Below are 18061 nucleotides of genomic sequence, written 5' to 3'. Positions count from 1 at the left end.
TTGTTTTTATATTTATTTTTTTTAACAATGTTTAATTGAATTGTTCAGCAACTTAATGACATTCTTTAAGTCAACAAAATGTCATGTGACTTGGATATAAGTTCTGATGTGAGTAATTCAACTCTTATTTTTTCAGTCATTGTGCAACACATTCATTCAGTCTCAGGTTTAATTTTTCAGCTAATCATAATCATGCTTGGAGAACATGTATACATCAATAAGGGGAACTATTTTCTAGTCGTAGGTCATGAGTCTGAGAAGACAACCAGATGTGTGGTAAGAATAAATATGACTTCCAAAAAGAAACCAGCATCCATAAAGGGCCCCTGCAAAGGACAAGTTTCACTCAAACAAAAATTACTTGAGATTGAGTCATTTTTTAGCTCAGCAGTGTCAGTCAGACTTACAGGCTGATTCCTATCAACACAGATACAAGGATTAAAGAAAAACTTGTGATCTTTATAGAAATTACGGCTGCAACATTGTGCTGTTTGTAAACTGCAGTTTCACTTCTAATAATTTTTAATATGGCAGCCACCACTGCTCTACATGAGAAAGCTTAAATACACATTTAAAGTTTGTTGTCATTTTCACATACAGATTTGCTTTAAATGATATTTTCATCAGTTTGGAGTCCATACATACCATGTCCGAAATAAAATCCTCAATTGTTTGCGAGGTGGTCAAACACACAAAAAAAAAATCACATACATGTGATAAGCTGAGGTAAATAAATGATCATATATGAACAACTCTCTAAATTATGTCAAACAAATGTCAAACAGCTTTATCTCTGTACATTACCATTAAGTCAAACTTGATTAAAGGGTAAATACATACGGAAACATATACATAAAAAGGAGCCAGCTTCACAAATGTGATTAATGAAGTGAGAGTCTCATCTGACCTCTCCGGTCTGCACCAAGGCCATATAGGACTGAAGCTATAGAGCCCTGAGGCAGTGGGCATGTTTGTGTGTGTTAATGGATGACTAAGAAAAATAAGTGTGAGTGTGTTTTCGTGTGCGTGAATATGCATATTTTTATGTGTGCATGTGTGTCTGTGAGCGCAACATGCCCTGAGGCTGTGACAGACGGACTCTAAACCATGTTACGCACACACCCCACTGCCTCGCTTAATAGTGCATGAGATAAGAACATTTGGATTTCAAAATACCCCCCACGTCCCCTTTCTCTGTGGGAAATTGAGTTTTATGGCCCCCCCAGTTTACGACAATGGTTCAGAAGGTTTGAACTGTAGAAAAGAAATTCTGATTTGACAACTGAGAGATATCTATGTGGGCTAAATAGAAAATTTCATGTAAACGAGCATACACTACGAGAACGTCAACACCACTGTATATGAATACATATATGTATATGCACAGAGACTATTCTGTTTACAATCATTCAGCAAGAGCAGGCATGTAAACAGACAGCTGTACACCAGCACAGATGTACAAGATACATTCCACAATGAATGCTAAGAGACATAAACAGTCTGCTACAGACACAAGCATAGCAAAAATCCCACTGCACCACCTTGCAATTTACTGCATGCTGCTCTTCAGGTGGGATCAACAGCTTAACAATAATTTGTACAACCCCATTTCCAAAAATGTTGGGACATTATGTATTATTTAGATAAAAACAGAATGCAATCATTTCTGAAACCAATATTCTCTCACAATAGAGAATATAATACATATCCAATGGTGAAAGTGGGAGCAAGACATCTAAAAAAAACTGTTGGGACAGTTCCATGTTTACCACGGTTTAGTTTCCCCTCCTCTTTTAAAAACAGTCAGCAAACATCTGGAAACTGAGGAGACCATCTGCTGGACCTTTGGGAGAGAAATGTCATCCCATTCTTATTTGATATGTGATTCTCGCGGTTAAACAGTATTGGATCTTTGGCACACTTTGTGTTTCATGAGGTGCCATATGTTTTCAGTTGGGGATTGGTCTGGACTGTAGGGAGCCAGACTAGTCCAACAACTGGATTCTTCCACAATTAAGTCATGCTTTTATTGTAGATGTAGTTGTGGGTTTAACATTGTCTTGCTGAAATATGCAAGGTGTTCCCTGAAAAAGACGTCTGAATGGAAGCTCATGTTCCTCTAAACCTTCAACATTGATGATACTTTTCAAAATATGCAATCTTCCAGTTCTAGGCATGAAAACACCCCCATACAATAAAAGATGCAGACATCTGAACTGTGCAATGATGATGCACCCTCTCTTCACTTTGCAATTTCAGTTTCAATTTCTCTGACCATAGAACAGTTTTCGACTTGGCTGCAGTCCATTTAAAAAGAGCTTTAGCCCAGAGAAGACAGCTGGTTATTGGATCATCTCCACACATGGCTTATGTTTAGCTTGACAGAGCATTAACCTGGAGTTGTATGGCACATAGGTTTCTGAACCTATGCAGTGATTTCTAAGATGAAACCATTTTTAATGTCTTCAGGTTTTCACAATGAGAAAATTATTCAGAAATTGTTTCCAAATTTGTAGTTTCCCAATAAAAAATTTTCAGATTGCTGAACCTCTGCCCAGCTTTAGTACTGTGAAACTTTACCTGTCTTAGGTTCTCTTTTTCCACCAGGTCACGTCACTGGCCGGTTGCCAACAATCCTATTCCTCCAGCTTTTTTGTTTTGGTACAACTTACATTTGTGATCTTTTGTTGACCCTGTCTGAATGTTTGATATCTATCATATTCAAGTTATGCGAATGTTTTTTCTTTCAACATTATCTAAGGTTATAATCTGTTGTGAATAAATATTGGTTTATAGGATTTATAAATCTGTTTTTTATATACATTGTACACAGTGTCCCAACATTTTCTTGAATAGGAGGTATACACCATGTTTTTGCATGATGAAAAGATTTGCTACATTTTATTCTTTACAGGACAAATATTTCAATACAGTCAAATTAAAGTCTTTACACCACATCTGTGCACATCACCTGTCTAGAATTAGGACCCCCTGTCCTTTATATAATAATTAACTTGTATTTCTTAAAGCTTGGTTTTAATTTTTATTACTTTTGTCGTAAAAGAACTGCATCAACCCAATGAGAAATGTGAAAACTAATCTACAATTCTCTCAAGTTGTAAATCATTGTCTTTCCGGAGGAAGTCAGAGGTAATCCAAGTCAGTAAACCATCTGAACCAACAAACTCTCAGAGATTAAATTACCTTGTCTAGTGATACTTCTAGACAGTGACTAAGTCATCTTGAGACGTAAGCAATGCAAACACCTTCTTAAAACACTGATTAACAAGCTATTTATGTCAAAATTTACCATCACAGAGCACTACATTGGATGACAAAATGACATTTTAGTGCACTATAGTACATTTGCACCCAAATACAGTAATGCAGAAAAGAAAACTGAGAAGACAAGAGGACAAGAGGAATGGCACACACAGCCAGAAACACAGAGAGAGAAAAGACAGGCAGCCAACTTGAAAAACATCCAGGAATCAAGAGAAATAGTGAGGGGAAGAGGGGAAAATGACAGACAGGCATCTCAACTGTGACAGGTCGACAGTACTGGAGCAAGGAAAGCTAAAATGCCAACTTTGAGAGACTGCAATAAACAGAGATAGTGAAAAAAAGAAGATGAGGGCAAAAAAGAAGACAAAGTTAGAGTGTAACTGCAGGGGAGAGAAAAAGAGAAAAAGTGACAGAGGAAATTGTGCATGCACAGTATGAGAGTTAGAGCCTCCAGGATGATGAGAGAGGCGTCCACACAGGCTGATGGAGAGTGCATAACTCAGCAGGGATTCAAAAATTTCTCTTCTAAGGGCACAGTCCAACAGAAAAAAGAAAAATCTTCACATGACAAGGACAACTTGTCTTTAGCTTGCACTCTGAGACTGTGAAAGAGCCCATAAACTAGACTGTCACTGTCAGCCAACCACATTCCCAGCATTACTCGCTGTAAAAAGTTACTTTATAAGCCATTAAGTTTGTTGGTTTAATAGTACTTATAACAATAAAAATGTTAAAATCTAACTTCTGTTCAGTATTTCTCAGAATATATTTAATTTAGAAAAATCTGTAAAACTGTATTCACCTTAAATCAAATGCTTTTTTCTTCCGTCACAAGTTCTGACAGAATATTTTTAGATCCTTTGGTAGCTCCAGGGACAAATAAGTGAACACAAAGTGACAGCATATTATCAGTCTATGACAGACTGAGTTCCACTGAGACAAAAATCATAAATACACATGTCTAAAAGTCTGGAGCTACGCTTTGAAATGAATGCAAATTGATACGTAAAGTTTGAAGAATAATGTTAGCATGTTAATGTTTGAGCCTGGCATCATTGTCACTGTCAAATTTGCATTTCTGTCCAGCATCATTTCTGGCAGTGCGGAGCTAAATGAACTGGCGGTGAACTGAGGAGGAGGCTGGCTCTCACTGTCTATTGTGGGAAGGCAGCACTTCACTGTGTCTGTGTGTGATAGAAAAAAAAATCTGACAGAAAAATAATAAATTAGATCAGAAAAATACAGATGCATAGAGGCTGGGAAGGCATTGGGGAATAAAAGATAGAATAAATTAAAGAAGGAGCAGTAAAATGGAGAGGGTGGGTTAAAAAGAAAGAGTAACCACCTATTTGCAAGCATCCTTGTGTCTGCATTCTTTCATACTGAATATCTTTGTGTCTGAGTGGCTGCTGATCAGTGTGTCAGCAGATCTCATTACAACACACATGGCCGAGGACATCAGAGGACTTTCCATGTAGCTGGTGAAGCAGGCTGTGTCTGTCTGCATGCAAACGACGGCACCTCAGAGACGAACAGACACACAGCAAACAAGAAGCAGGACACAAAAAGGCTTAAATGAACACAGAGACACTGGTATGCATGAAACACTTTTACACATATGCATACTGTTGAGGCTGCAAGTGGATAATCTCTCAGCTAAAAGACTAACTGGTCCACAAGGATTAAACTCATATGCAAGAATATTCAGAGGATTTTAAAAATTTAATTGGGTAAGAAGACAGCATGGCAGGTTCAATTTGGTTATCTGAAGAGGTGATGTGAGGTGAGGTCATTTCTGATGAAAGATTGTGAGTCATTTTAATTAAAAAAGGAAGTTGCATGTAAGCATTTGGGATTTCTTTAGATCAGTTAGTGTTTACACTGGAGAAAATTTGTTTGGGAAAAAAAATTGGGTTAGTTGGCAAGTTTTGAGCTTCAATGCAACAATAAATTCCAGAGAAGTTAGTTTGATTTATTTTAGTTTAGCACATACATAATCATGAAATAGTGATGGTTTCAGTTTCAGATGCTAAACTTATTGATTTCCAGGATGGGATTTCTAGTCTATGACAGCTATCCGAAGCTCACACCGACTGTCTGTCAAAGTGGGCAGGATGAGTGTCTAATGCATTATTGAAAGCATGATTCATGCTTACTCAGCATAAAGTCTTAACCTCATACGTGAAGGAATTGGTGCCTGCATGGCATTCAGCACTGGCTGGTTAGTTTCTGTGTTGTGACCATAGCCATAGGCTATACACTAAATTTGCTGTGTGGGCTGGCTCTGCAAGTGTGTGTGATCATTTTAGTGTTTGTCAGTGAGTCACACACACACATACAGTTCACTTAGTTTGACTTCAAATCTAATTTTATTCAGCAAGGACATTTACCAGTAGCATGAATTTGACCTTGTGAACTGGTGCTGGCAACACAGCACAGCACTGAATAGCTTACAGCTGACGCATAGCAGCTAGATGCATAATAATTAGAGCAGGGCATGACTTGGCCTTATCCAACCACTTTTCCACCAAAGATTACACATTGACCATTACACCTAAAAAGAAACATATCACCCTTTTCTTTCCCCTGAATTTTTTATAATGTCTATGAAAGCACTTGGATTGTAACGTTGATATTATTGACCTTATAGAAATGAGACCAACTTGCACGAATAAAGGATGATTCCTGGCAGAAATAGTGAGCTAGCTGTTGTGTGCAGTGCCATGTTTTACAAGAAATTGGGCATGTATCCACCAGTGTCCATCATGCAGGCTGTTTCCAACTTGGAACTACTACATTATTAAGAGTGAGACATTCACTCGGGCTTATTCAGCCCATTTCCAGGCACTTAGATTATGCCTCACACTGGAGTGGAAAATCCTGTCAATGCAGCTACTTTTACAGGAAGACTTACAGTCTGAGGTGTAATCTGCCTCCAGGAAGCCAAGCTTTTTACACTCACCACCATCATATAGTAATAAATGGCTCATCCATTTCCAGAGATTACCATATATAAATCATATAAAACAAAGGACAGAAAGATAATACATCTTTATGAGATGTTTACCTTAATATACTGAAGTACTATACTGTACAAAAGCTTGAGACATCTCTCATGGAGGAACAACATAAACAGAACTGAGTTTGTACAATTCAAAATTCAAACATCAATATTTATTATGACCATCTTTATTCTTAAACATATCCTGAACCCTCAAAGACAAGTTCATTGTAAAAAATTTAAGTGGTCTTGCTGGAGTGGTTGTTTGCCTCTCTGTATTGGCCCTGCGATGGACTAGTGATCTGGTTAAGGTGTACCCTGCCTCTCGCGTAGCCGCTGGGATGGTCTCCAGCCCACTGTGACCTTGCACTGGAATCAGTGAGTATAGACACTGAACGGATAGTCCTGAGGAATAGTGCTTAAGGTTTCTTGAAGGACATTTCGAACCCTTTCTTTGGATTTTGGCTGCTTTTTGTTCTGTTCTGTGTCAAGATGATCCCACATTGCTTCAATAAGATTGAGGCCTGGACTCTGGGGAGGATTCATCACCCCATAAGACCTGTTGTCACTGATTTTCAGTCCAGTTTTGCATGTGTCAGCCTTTTCTCACTTCTTCTTTTCCTTCTTTACATGGAGATTATTTCTGTTGAGGTTTCCATGAAGAGTAGATGGAAGGTCCAGATGCATCTCTTGGGGTCCTTGTGCTGTCAAGGACAGTTTTTAGTCCTACTATTTCTTCTATTGTCCTCCACTTGTGATGTTGTCTCAAAACTTTTAAGAACACATTGCACACCATGGAAAGATAAGCTATATTTTCAGCAAAAGGCTCTTTTGGGAATCATGTTGTTGGTGTAAAGTTACCACTTAATTAACTTTGTTATGTTTGGTCTTTTCTGGTAGGTTGGGAACAAATGGGAACAAATGGGAACAAATTGTACGACTTTGCGAATTAAATGAATACATCTTTTTTGTTTCCTGAAAATGATCAAGTACAAAAACTGAACTGAATATGAGTGGAAATACAAAATGTACAAAATATAGAAAATGTGTCCACACAAATCTGGTTCAAGGTGACATGTTGGCAAGTCCGGGTGTCTGCTTGCTCTAACAGGCTGTCTGTATTAGCTGTTATCGCTCTGAAATGCAGCATGAGTCTGAGTGTGATGATGCAGATAGACTTTTATCTTGATTTCATATTTTAGAAAAATCTTGTATTGGACCTACAAAGGCAGAGAATGGGCCAGATTAAAGTGTTACATCTCTGTTTCTATTACAGGACATAATCTGACTTATCATACCACATCTAGATAAGCTAAAAAATAAGTCTCAAAACAGGTCAGATTTCATGCAAGTCAACCGGAGTACTGCAAAGCAGCAAGATAATATTTTGTATTTGCCTGTTCAAATAGTTTACCTCCAAGAAGCTAAGCAATGTATCAATAAACTCACAATATTAAATTGTTTTTGCTTTTCAGTAAAAACTATATGCTAGCTAATCATAATATCTGCTTGACAGAATTAAATGAAATGAAAACTATCTTAAAAAATTACAGCATTACAGTAAAACCTCTTAAGTGACACTTCTAGGCCAGCAGGATGGAAGTTTGAGTTAAGTTATTACATTCGTTCATGGGTCTCCATCAAATTCATAGTCATTCTCATGTCTTTTTGAAATAGTTGATGTTTTCTGTGATCTGTTGGTAAATATTTTAAATAATTACTGTCAAAGTATTTAAAGTCCTCAGGAAATCAAAGGATGCCAGTTTCAAACTGAACTGTAGGCTTTAATTACTCCTTCACTTTGCAGACTTTGGCTGTAAGTTTGCTGTTACGGTTATTAAGCTTTAGTTTGCGCTCAGCTGCAGTGTAACTGACAGCTGAGAAAGGTTACTACCTAATGTAGAGAAATATTACTCTCCGGCTGACAGAAGGATTTTCTAGAAGGGAATGTAGAAAGGTGGCACAAATACACAGAAGGTTTGGTTAAAAGTAGAAAAAGAAGCAAAGCAGCCCACCTTCTGTCTTGTCACATTTCCTTCTGTCACTGAATTATTCATAAACTGGAAGGATAAACAGCTCTACTTTGCATTGGAAAAATATATTAATCAGAAAAATGTAGAAATTTTAAGAGTAATCTTTATTAACAACACAGTCTTATGTGACTTCACAAACTCGCAGCAAAACAGCTTTGATCTCACTATGGGAGGTTTGATATGTAAACAGGAGCACGTGTCTGTCTAACAAGGTTAGCAGAAGTGATACTGTCTGGCTGTACAGTCATTTTTCACTGTGAGGGTCATCACTGGAGAAAGAGATGCGTCGTTAAGCCAAACCGTTTACCAGTCCTGACAAAATAGTTTTGATCACTAAACCTAGCCAAACAGTAACAGCTCAGTTTTCCCAGAATGCTTGTTCACACATCCAGTAGTAGTTTTCCATACCAGGATTATGAGATGACAATGTTTTCTGTCAGGTGCGGTCACATCAGGTGCTATGAACATTACACAGTTAGTGTAACGCATAGATTTTCCTGTCCTAGCCACATAACTTTGAACATCTCAACCTGACGATGTACTTTTAATTCACTGTGATAACCATTAACAGATAGGAGTTAAGTAGAAAAGTAAGTGTGGAGGCAGAAAAGTTGAAGGACTGTGAGAAATATTATACAGGAGAGGATCTGAACTTACAACCTTTGGTTTAAGGGTCAGAAATATAACATCACACACTACCCTCACGTACAAGACTTATCACTGTCCTAAATCACTGTCTTTAAATAAATAGATGATATCACATTGAAACAAAAAAATTCATCCAACCTTCTACTGTAGCCTTTGCTATACATTTTCAAGGAAAACACTAAAGTATGATTGGACCCTTGTCCTCAGCATCTAATACTACACAATAATGACGCCACAGACTCATACCTGAGTATCTCAGAGCTTTTGCCAAAAAAGGCTGAATGCTAGCTTCTCCTTCCTCACTGTTGGTGCTGTTAATAATAATTAGCTTTAAATGGATATAAATTTCATTACAGTGATTAGCACAGCATTTCAGACACCATTATGTTATTTCTACATATTGTAAGCTTTTCATGCGGCTTTTTAAGGCATAAAATAGCATGTGGAGTGGAGTCAGGAAATAAACTGCACTGATGGTGGGCACCCTTTTTTTTACAGGTCATGGCAAAATAAAATTACATGTAAAAATCAAGCAATGTGTCATAATATTACACACCACTTACTAACTTGAAATTCATAAGCTATTTTAATAGAAATATGTCCCTCACTTGACGTTTGCTTCTGACACAAAGTTTTAAGAGTAGGTGTTGTATTTGGAGTGGCTGGAAGAGGTAGCTATTATGAATAACCAAACATAAACTCTATAATTTCTTCAACAGAAATATCTGAGAAAGTGAGAGAATACTGATTACAAAGTTATATAAAAAAAACAGAAGTAGGTGCATATAATAAATAAATGGTGCCACCAAAGTGAATAACCAAGACTACATCGTGTCATTACACCATAGTCAATGACCGTATTAGAGTGCAGTAATATTGATATCGCGTAAGTGTGCCTTCAGTCTCCCAGCTTGTGTTCATCCTCTAATGACACATTTATGTTTGTGTCTCTAAAATCACTGCTTTGTAATCTCTTGACCACCAGACAATAACAGATTTGTCTGTGATAAAATCCCAGTCTTTACACATATGTCTGTGTTACTACCCAGCAGGTCTATAACCTTGTATATATGCGTGTGTGTGTGTCATGTGAGTATCCTTGATGCATGCCTGTCCCTGTGTGTGTGGTGAGCAGATTTAGTTTTGATAAAACCCCAGTCTTTAGAGGGATTACTAGTCCATTCCCAGACAGCAACATGCTGTGCATTTATGGAGGTAATAAGTTGATCTGTAATGGGCAGATAGGCAACTGGCTAAAGCTGTTATTGGAAATTGTGTCCCAATATCTATACCTGGGCGAGGATAAAAGAGGAGTAGAAAGCAATATCTTCAGAGACAGTCAGACCTGCTGCGTAACACGCCATGTGAGCTATCATCCCCTGAATTTTGATTTGGCGCTAACCTTTATGTGTTTTCCCACTGATTTGTCATGCACTCGTGTGAAATTTGGTTTTGCCTTGACTAAAATCCCACAGGGCAAATGTGCTGCCGGCATAAAAGTAAAAAGCACAAAATGTGGCACAAATCAAGACATGAGCATTTAAACTCAAACACAAAGTAACTAAATAGCAATCTAACACAAGTCCTGCCCTGATTTGTCCTTGAAAAATTAATGTGACCATTAAATGTGTTTTCTGTGTCTGTGTCTTTTTATCCAAAAGCAAAACCAATGTGTTTTCTTTTGATCTCATTCACTCTGCCTACTCCTTGCAAATGATATGGTTTGTGTCTGTAAAACTGGGCCAAAAATCTCTTAAAAGATCAAGTTTGTGGATGCAGATGGAGTAGTTTTCAGGTCACAGCACTGGAATAAATTGGTCTATTTTCTAATACTAGCTTATGTGATTCCTGAGCTTACAGTTTAAAATGTTACCTGTCTGGAAAAAATCTCTCCTGCTTTCTGTGTCTTTGTATGTCTCAAAGAAGAAAATAAAACTACTACTCCACTCATGACTAACTCTCTCACCACAGTCATGGTGAGTGAGTTACTGAGGAAAGGTTGATGTAAAGAAGGGTATAAAGCTTACTATCTGTTTGATTCTTGCTCTTTGCATCTGTCTGTTTAGCTGCATCTTTATAGAGCCTGTCCTTCTTTTACATCTTTTTTCCCCTGCTCATCTTTTACCCATGTGTCTCTTCTTTCTGCATCATCTTCCTATGCTGCCACGCTCCATCTCTCTCTCTCTCTCTCTCTCTCTCTCTCTCTCTCTCTCTCTCTCTCGCTTCCTTCAAACTCTCTGACTTGTGCACAGTCATAAAGAAATTATTTATTCCTATCCCCTAGTGCTGGTATGTATTAGCATGCCGGGAGAGCACGTTAACTTATCTCATGGCTACAGACACTGAGTGGTAAAACTAAGCTCGGATAGTTTGCAACAGGATGACCACAGAATGCCCGTTGCTGGGAGAATTAGGACTGTCGTCATGATTGGTAATGGTCGGTCTCATGTTTAACTGCACTGTAAGTAACTGTACTCTAACCACAGTGTATTATCCTGTATGACACAATAGGATGATCATCCAAAATTCATCCTCAAAACATTATTGCTGCAGGATTTTACAACTTGCCCATTTAAACTAATGCTGTTTTTATTTATTTATTTATTGTATTTTGTTATGTTGTAAAGTGACAAAGAGTCTAGAAATCTATTTAGTGAGCTGTAACAGCTTAAATATCCAGCTCAAAATGTCTTTAACCATCACACCAGAGCATCAAGCACAACCTATCAGAGTGTAAAATACAGTAAATTCAATAACATATAATGTAAGACAACAAAAGGGTTGTGTGTGTGTGTCTGTGTGTATCAAATGGTGTGAAAAACTAGACCGGACCATAAATGGCACTTGTTGTCATTTTGTTGTTCAGTGAAGCGAAAATAATAGCTAGAGTACACATAAATGTATTCCAATGAATTCTGTGAGGGGCTGCATGCTGCATGCTGCAATGCCCACAAGCTGAATGCAGTGAACGATAGAAATAAACCTGATAGTTTTCCTGAGGCTGACCACGGGATGTCTGTGAGAATTAGGCTTATTGTAGTGATCAGTTAGTTGAGGCGTCGTGTCGTATTCAAGTCTAATAAACTTTGCATAACATCAATCTAGTTTACAGACATGTTGTGCTTCGCAGTTCAATAAATGGATAAGAATAATGCAGATTGTTATCCAGTTTTAATATACCCAGTTGTGTTTATATCACTGAGCCAAAGGGAGACTATATTTCTAAAAGGCAGTCCAATGATTCATGGCTCTTATCAAACTTCACCAGAAAGAGATGGAACTTATTATTTGGGTAATAGCAAATAGAGATGGAGGGGAGATTATGGTGACAGATGTGTAGTTGTTAATATGCTGCACTGAAAGACAGGGTGTTAACCATTTCACATTTTAATGAGTATCCCAGCTTAGATGGATATCGAGAACTGTTATTTGCTACAGATTGGCATTTAACGTTGTCCCATGTAACTCAGAGGATTAGATTTAGATGTAAAGCTCCCAATACTGCAGCCATACAAAAATATTATAAGCTCTCATAACCAAATGGCAAATGTTGGGAATACTGTTCTGTGCTTTATAATAACATTACAGATAAGCAGTGTAATTATGCTGCACAGTCTCACACCAGTGTGTGACAGCTATGATCCACAGAGTAGCAGTTTCACAATATATGCCTCGACACTGTAAGGCATTCACAAAAATTATACATGCCTCTGCTTTCCATTTGAAATTGCAGCCTGCCTGTGTTTTGCAATGTGTGAAACTCACACTGATTACTTTTATATACTTATAGTAGTAGGAGTAGGAGTAGTATTTTATATGTCAAACAATTTTTAATTTTCACTCTGAGTCACCTAAGCTTAAATATCAACAAATACATGCTTACGAGTTTGGATCATCTGAACTACTATACAAAACAATAGTTTTGACAGTGTAAAATACTACCATCTTACAATATGCTTACACTTTTATTGTGATACTTCCAAGTTTGTGACATTTGGAAAAATTTCCCTATATTTAACATTTTCTTGTGAGGATGGCCTGACACACTAAAGCTTGTGGTACAGTAGGAGAAACCAGCTCAGTGCTGCCATAATAAGCAATTATGTGAAATCTGGTGTTTTTTATTGCATTCAAACATTTATCATCAGAGTACTGGATTGAACGAGTAATATCCTGTTTTACAAGTCTATAGACGGCGTAGAGTTATGAGCTTATTCCGTAAAAAAATAAATAAATCTAATCAGATCCAGCTGCACATCACATCAAAATTATATGAAAGTGAAAAATAAAATCAAGCTATTAATCATAGAAAAAAAGCTTTGATGGTTGCAAGTTGAAATATGTAAGCTGTGCATAATGTGTTTTTGCAGCCATCATTCAGATTGAGCCCAGAAATACTAGTGAAGCAAAAAGGTGCAATTCAAAATAAGCTGAAGCATAAATTGAGATGAGAGTCCCAGCATGTCTGGACTACAGTTTAAATAAAGTCCTACCTCTCCTTCTTACTGCTGAGGATGCATGACTCATCAGCACCCGTAGTCTACCACTGACCTAAAACTGTCCCACCTGTGTGTCACAGTGTCGACTGACCTGGATTCCCACTGATCCAGTTATTTCCAAGCTGTGACCTGTGTTTGCGCCACAAGAGCAGCAGGAGGCGGGTAAATGTCATTCCTCTGTAGGTCTTCAAACTTTCTGGTCTCAAATGCAATGACAGAGATGCTGCAAGGTACCTCTGTGTTCCTCTATCTATTTGATAGTTTGAGCTGGCATAAGAAATTTCTTTTCATCTCTTTCAGCATGTTTTTTTTTTTATTAATATTATATAACTAGACTCTGCAGCATTGAATTGATTTGAACCTAGAAACAGAGAACACTTGTGTCTTTTTCCAGCAGTTTTCCTGTTCTCACTTGTTGCAATGGTTGATGTAGTGTTTTTTTTTTTTTTAATAAGAAAAGTCATCTCTCCCAAGCCTTCATGCTGCCACTTGCAGACTGTTTTCCTACAGTGATGAGGAACTCATTTCTAAGCAGACATGGTAAGTTAACATCAGAGCTATAGCCACCAGCTACATCCTCATATCTCTGCCTCTCTGCTGCAGAGTAAGGCATGGTGAAAATATGATGCTGCAGGACCATGTGGGCTGCCATGTACAAAGGGAGCCAGGAGAGGGCGGAGCTTGGATGCTGACGAATGCTGTTGTAAGCTCTCATTGGCTCTCAGTGACATCATTGATAAGGGGTTTGAAAGAGAGAGAGGAGTGAATCCCACTCTTTCCCTCACATTCACTTATGGGACATGAGTACTGGTTCAAAGGCTACTTGCTGCATAAAAGCAACAGACACAAAGCAAGGACAGTATTGTCATTGTGAAGCTTAATTTAAACTTTGACTAAAACATTTTCATGCTCCGCCTGATAAAGGGTGACAATTGATGGCCACATACATTTTACTTTAACAGTTATATACAATAAGGACATAGTGGCTTTTGTTTTGCTGCAAAACATTAAAAAAATTTGCATGTGGCCAAATGAACCTCCATGTTCGTTAAGATATTCTGTGTGCTTACGCTTTCTTTACACTAACTTTAATTCTGCAACAAGCTTTAACCAATAATAAATAAATAAAACACCAAACAATGCAGTGTTTCACTTTCTATCATCATCATTATCATCATCATCACTGGTGTAAAATGTTTCAGTTGCCTTCATTTCTGTGGAGCAGCCTCTAACGGCACACCTGGTATGACAAGCTGAATGCTAGAATTATGCAAATAAATCAACACACATTAGATTAAAAACTGCTATAAAATTCTTACAATGCCAAGTATATAGTTGCCCTTAAAAATAAACTCTTGCAGGGCAACCACATTCATGTTTCAGCTCAGGCCCATAAGAGGGGAAACCAACTTTTTTTGCAATTTAGCTGATATAAGAGCACAAATGGGATGGTACATGCATGTGTGTATATAAGTATGTGTGTTTAGTAGGGATCAGTCCGCTCTACCTCCCCTGCAAACAAGTACCTCATCTTACTAAAAAGTAACATTACCTACCGATGATGAGGGCCGAGGAGGATCAGAAATGCAATACGCCGCTATCCAGTTGGCTCCGGACTGGGACATGTCTTGTAGAGAGATTTACTACACATTTTTTATAACCCTCAAAAAATTCTCCATGAGTTTTAGATTTCCAAGAGTGCCTAAAATGCAATCCGACTGGCACTGCTGTTGCTGAAGTCTAAATCCTTATGTGATAAGTCCCCCCCTCCATCCAAATAAAACGCTGCACAGTCTCTTAATCCTTCTCTTCTTCTTAAAAGTCGCTTGATAGGTGACTCCATGCATCCTTCGAGTGACTTCTGCATAATTTTTACTCCCTTCACCTCCCACAGGAGCAAACACTTTGCTGGTTAATCTGTGTTGAAATCCCACCTAAAGGACTGAGAAGTCCCAGAGAAATCAAGGGGGAGAAAAAAGAGAGAGAGATTAAGAGTGCTGCAGTCAAAACTAAGCCAGTACCACAGAAGATATGCTCAAACTCCAAAGTGGTTCAAGTCAAATAAATATGACATTAAATTAACTCTTAAAAGCTCAGTTGAGATATTTCTACCATTTTGGCTATAAAAAAAAGTTGTGTTAAAGTTAATAAAAGTGTTATACATAAATACAGAAGGGAGAATTTTGTCTATTTCTTTTGAAAAGGCTGAACTTAATTTGTCCCATTTCACACTCATTGCAGTGATGGCAAATTCTCTTCTTTGTTGCCCAGTAAAACTTAAGAATGGGGTAACTGTACAGAGGAATGCAGTGAAATCAAACAAGTTGTTCTGCCATACTTTCACAACATGATTTTATATCACCAAACTCCATTTGTTTGTTGTGGTTATCTATGAAAATATTTGTTAGTTTTCTCAGTTGGTATTACTGTGAAGCCCCAGCAGGTTAAATGTATATACAATAAAAGCAAACACAGCTTAATCAACAATGACATTTTAAAGTTAAACAGCAAAAGTAGAGAAGACAAAAAATAAGAGCTTAAAAAAAGTTATTTCCTGGTGGATTTGCGCTCCTTTCTCTTGGTGTTCTTTGTATGTACTGAGAACAAAGGAGCCTTTACAGTAACAAAGACGCTGCTGCGACTTATACCTGTTGATCTGTTTCCAACACACCACAACAAGTTTCAGGAATTTTAGAGACGCACCATTTTTTGTATGAATCTCGAGGCATCTTTTTTCCTTCAATTGCCATTCCTTTTTTGTGCAAAAAGTTTGATTCTGTCAGCGTTTTGTCTCTTGGAGACTTTTACACCTGATTGCATTGTGCCGGATTCCCACAGAGCAGCAGCAACTTCGCAAAAACAAGAAGTTTCACTAAATAATAAATAAATAAATAAAAAATACTGCACAAGAGAAAACTCTTCACAAGTCAAAACTTGTCACTTTGTCTTTTTCAAGCGTGCGTAAAACGTCCTTTCCTCCGCAAACTTCTGACAGACAGTTGCTTTGTCTTGTGTGTGGCAACATCCCCAGGAGACAAAAATACGGCACCAGCACAAACTCCATCTCACCTCCATTAAAGCTCAAAGACCATTCATTCTACGCAACACACTTTGGTTCGTATTAAGCGTTAAGAAGATGCGTCTCTGAGCATCCCCTCAAGTTCTCTCCTCAAAGCGCCCCGCATCAGACAAAGGAAAAGGGGACCGCTCCTCTCGCTCCCTCTCTCTCTCTCTTTTGCTGCCATGATTTCTCTATGTCTCTCGCCCTCTCCCTTCTGCTTTGTGCTCAAGTTTTGAGCGCTGACGCACCAACTACAGCCGCAACTTTTAACTGGGAATTAATTCAAAAACTGCTCCAAGGATGAAAGCAAATGCGGTATCCCGCTTGGAGACAACTCACCTGCGGCTGGTTTGCTGTGTGCGCGTTCCCGTGCGCCGTGGAAAAAGTTTGAAAGGGCACATCCAGCTTTGTGTTGTGGAGTCCCCCTTTGTCTACACGTGTGATAGATGGATGGGGCTCCTTTTGGCCGCGCCTAGTTCATTTCGCTCTCCAAAGAGTCCCGCCCTCTCAAAGTCAAACAACTATGCACACAACAATATCCGACCGAGGATATGCTGTCTGATCAGCAAGCATGGGGCTAATTGATTAGACTGTGTTCATTTTTTTAGTTACCTACTTGTCTTAAATTTTCCCAAATAAGTTTAATACGTTTTCCTTTCTGTCACATTAATGGGCAAAATCTCTACTAAGTTCATTTCATAACAAGTAAATGTCCCTTTTTTTTGTCCCTCTGCCACATATTTACACATTAACGCCTTTATGCAGCTCGGTGTTTGTGAACACATGGTTAGAAATGGCTGACAAAAACTTTCCTGGATGCACCGCCTGGAGACTGCATTGTGTCTGGAGAGCAGCAGCATGCGGACAAAGGGAAAGACAAAAGAAAATGGTCTCATTGTTCTGTGGGCTGATGCACAGAGTGGCATGTAAATATGAATATTGACAGGATTCAGCAGTGCTGCTACAAGGTGAAATCTCACCTGTGAAGCATTATCTGGAGTATAGTTATGCCTCCTACACGTAAAGGAAAATTACAAAAGAAACAGTAAAACTGTAAATTTAAACATTTTATGTGATACAAATGCCTGGATAAAAAAATTAGGCTGCTAAATGTAATTCTAAGAATATTTAACTAAATTAATTATTCAGATCAAATGCAAAATCAGATGGTTCTGGACGTGAATCTTTTCTTGTTTCCATTATCTATTCATAAAAAAAAAAGTTGGATAGTTGGAAAACAGTTTTTGTGTATGGACAACACAGTCGAAAACAACGTTCACCATAGTTTAATTTCATGGTAAATGATTAACAAGGCAAGAAATTACAAATAATCACATTTATGTGATTTTACATATATGTATACCTGTGCTGTTATTCCACACTTTACCATGAGACTGATTTTGTATTTCTTGTAGCTTGTTTTCATGCCTGCACCACATTTTTCTCTTCTCCGGGTAATGAGCTAATAAAAGACTCCTTCAGGAAGTGATAATAGGATCGATTTCAAAGTTCTGCTCTAGCAGTAATTAATCCC

At 38.0% G+C, this 18061-nt stretch overlaps 1 long non-coding RNA gene across 2 annotated transcripts in view; it reads right to left on the bottom strand.

Annotated features, from left to right (window-relative positions):
- Positions 1-16964, bottom strand: part of LOC121640952 — a 96686-nt gene extending 79722 nt beyond the window's left edge. Inside the window, exons 1-2 of one of the 2 annotated variants that reach the window (XR_006010627.1) lie at positions 16867-16964; positions 15023-15408 (exon numbers count right to left, since the gene is read on the bottom strand). This is a non-coding gene — a long non-coding RNA (uncharacterized LOC121640952). The remainder of the gene's footprint in view (positions 1-15022; positions 15409-16866) is intronic. The other variant, XR_006010626.1, reaches the window with a different exon arrangement.
- Positions 16965-18061: the final 1097 nt, after the last annotated feature.

The sequence above is a fragment of the Melanotaenia boesemani genome, chromosome 6 (genome assembly GCF_017639745.1).
Source record: "Melanotaenia boesemani isolate fMelBoe1 chromosome 6, fMelBoe1.pri, whole genome shotgun sequence".
Classification (NCBI taxonomy): domain Eukaryota; kingdom Metazoa; phylum Chordata; class Actinopteri; order Atheriniformes; family Melanotaeniidae; genus Melanotaenia; species Melanotaenia boesemani.
This window is presented reverse-complemented; position numbering and strand designations above follow the sequence as displayed.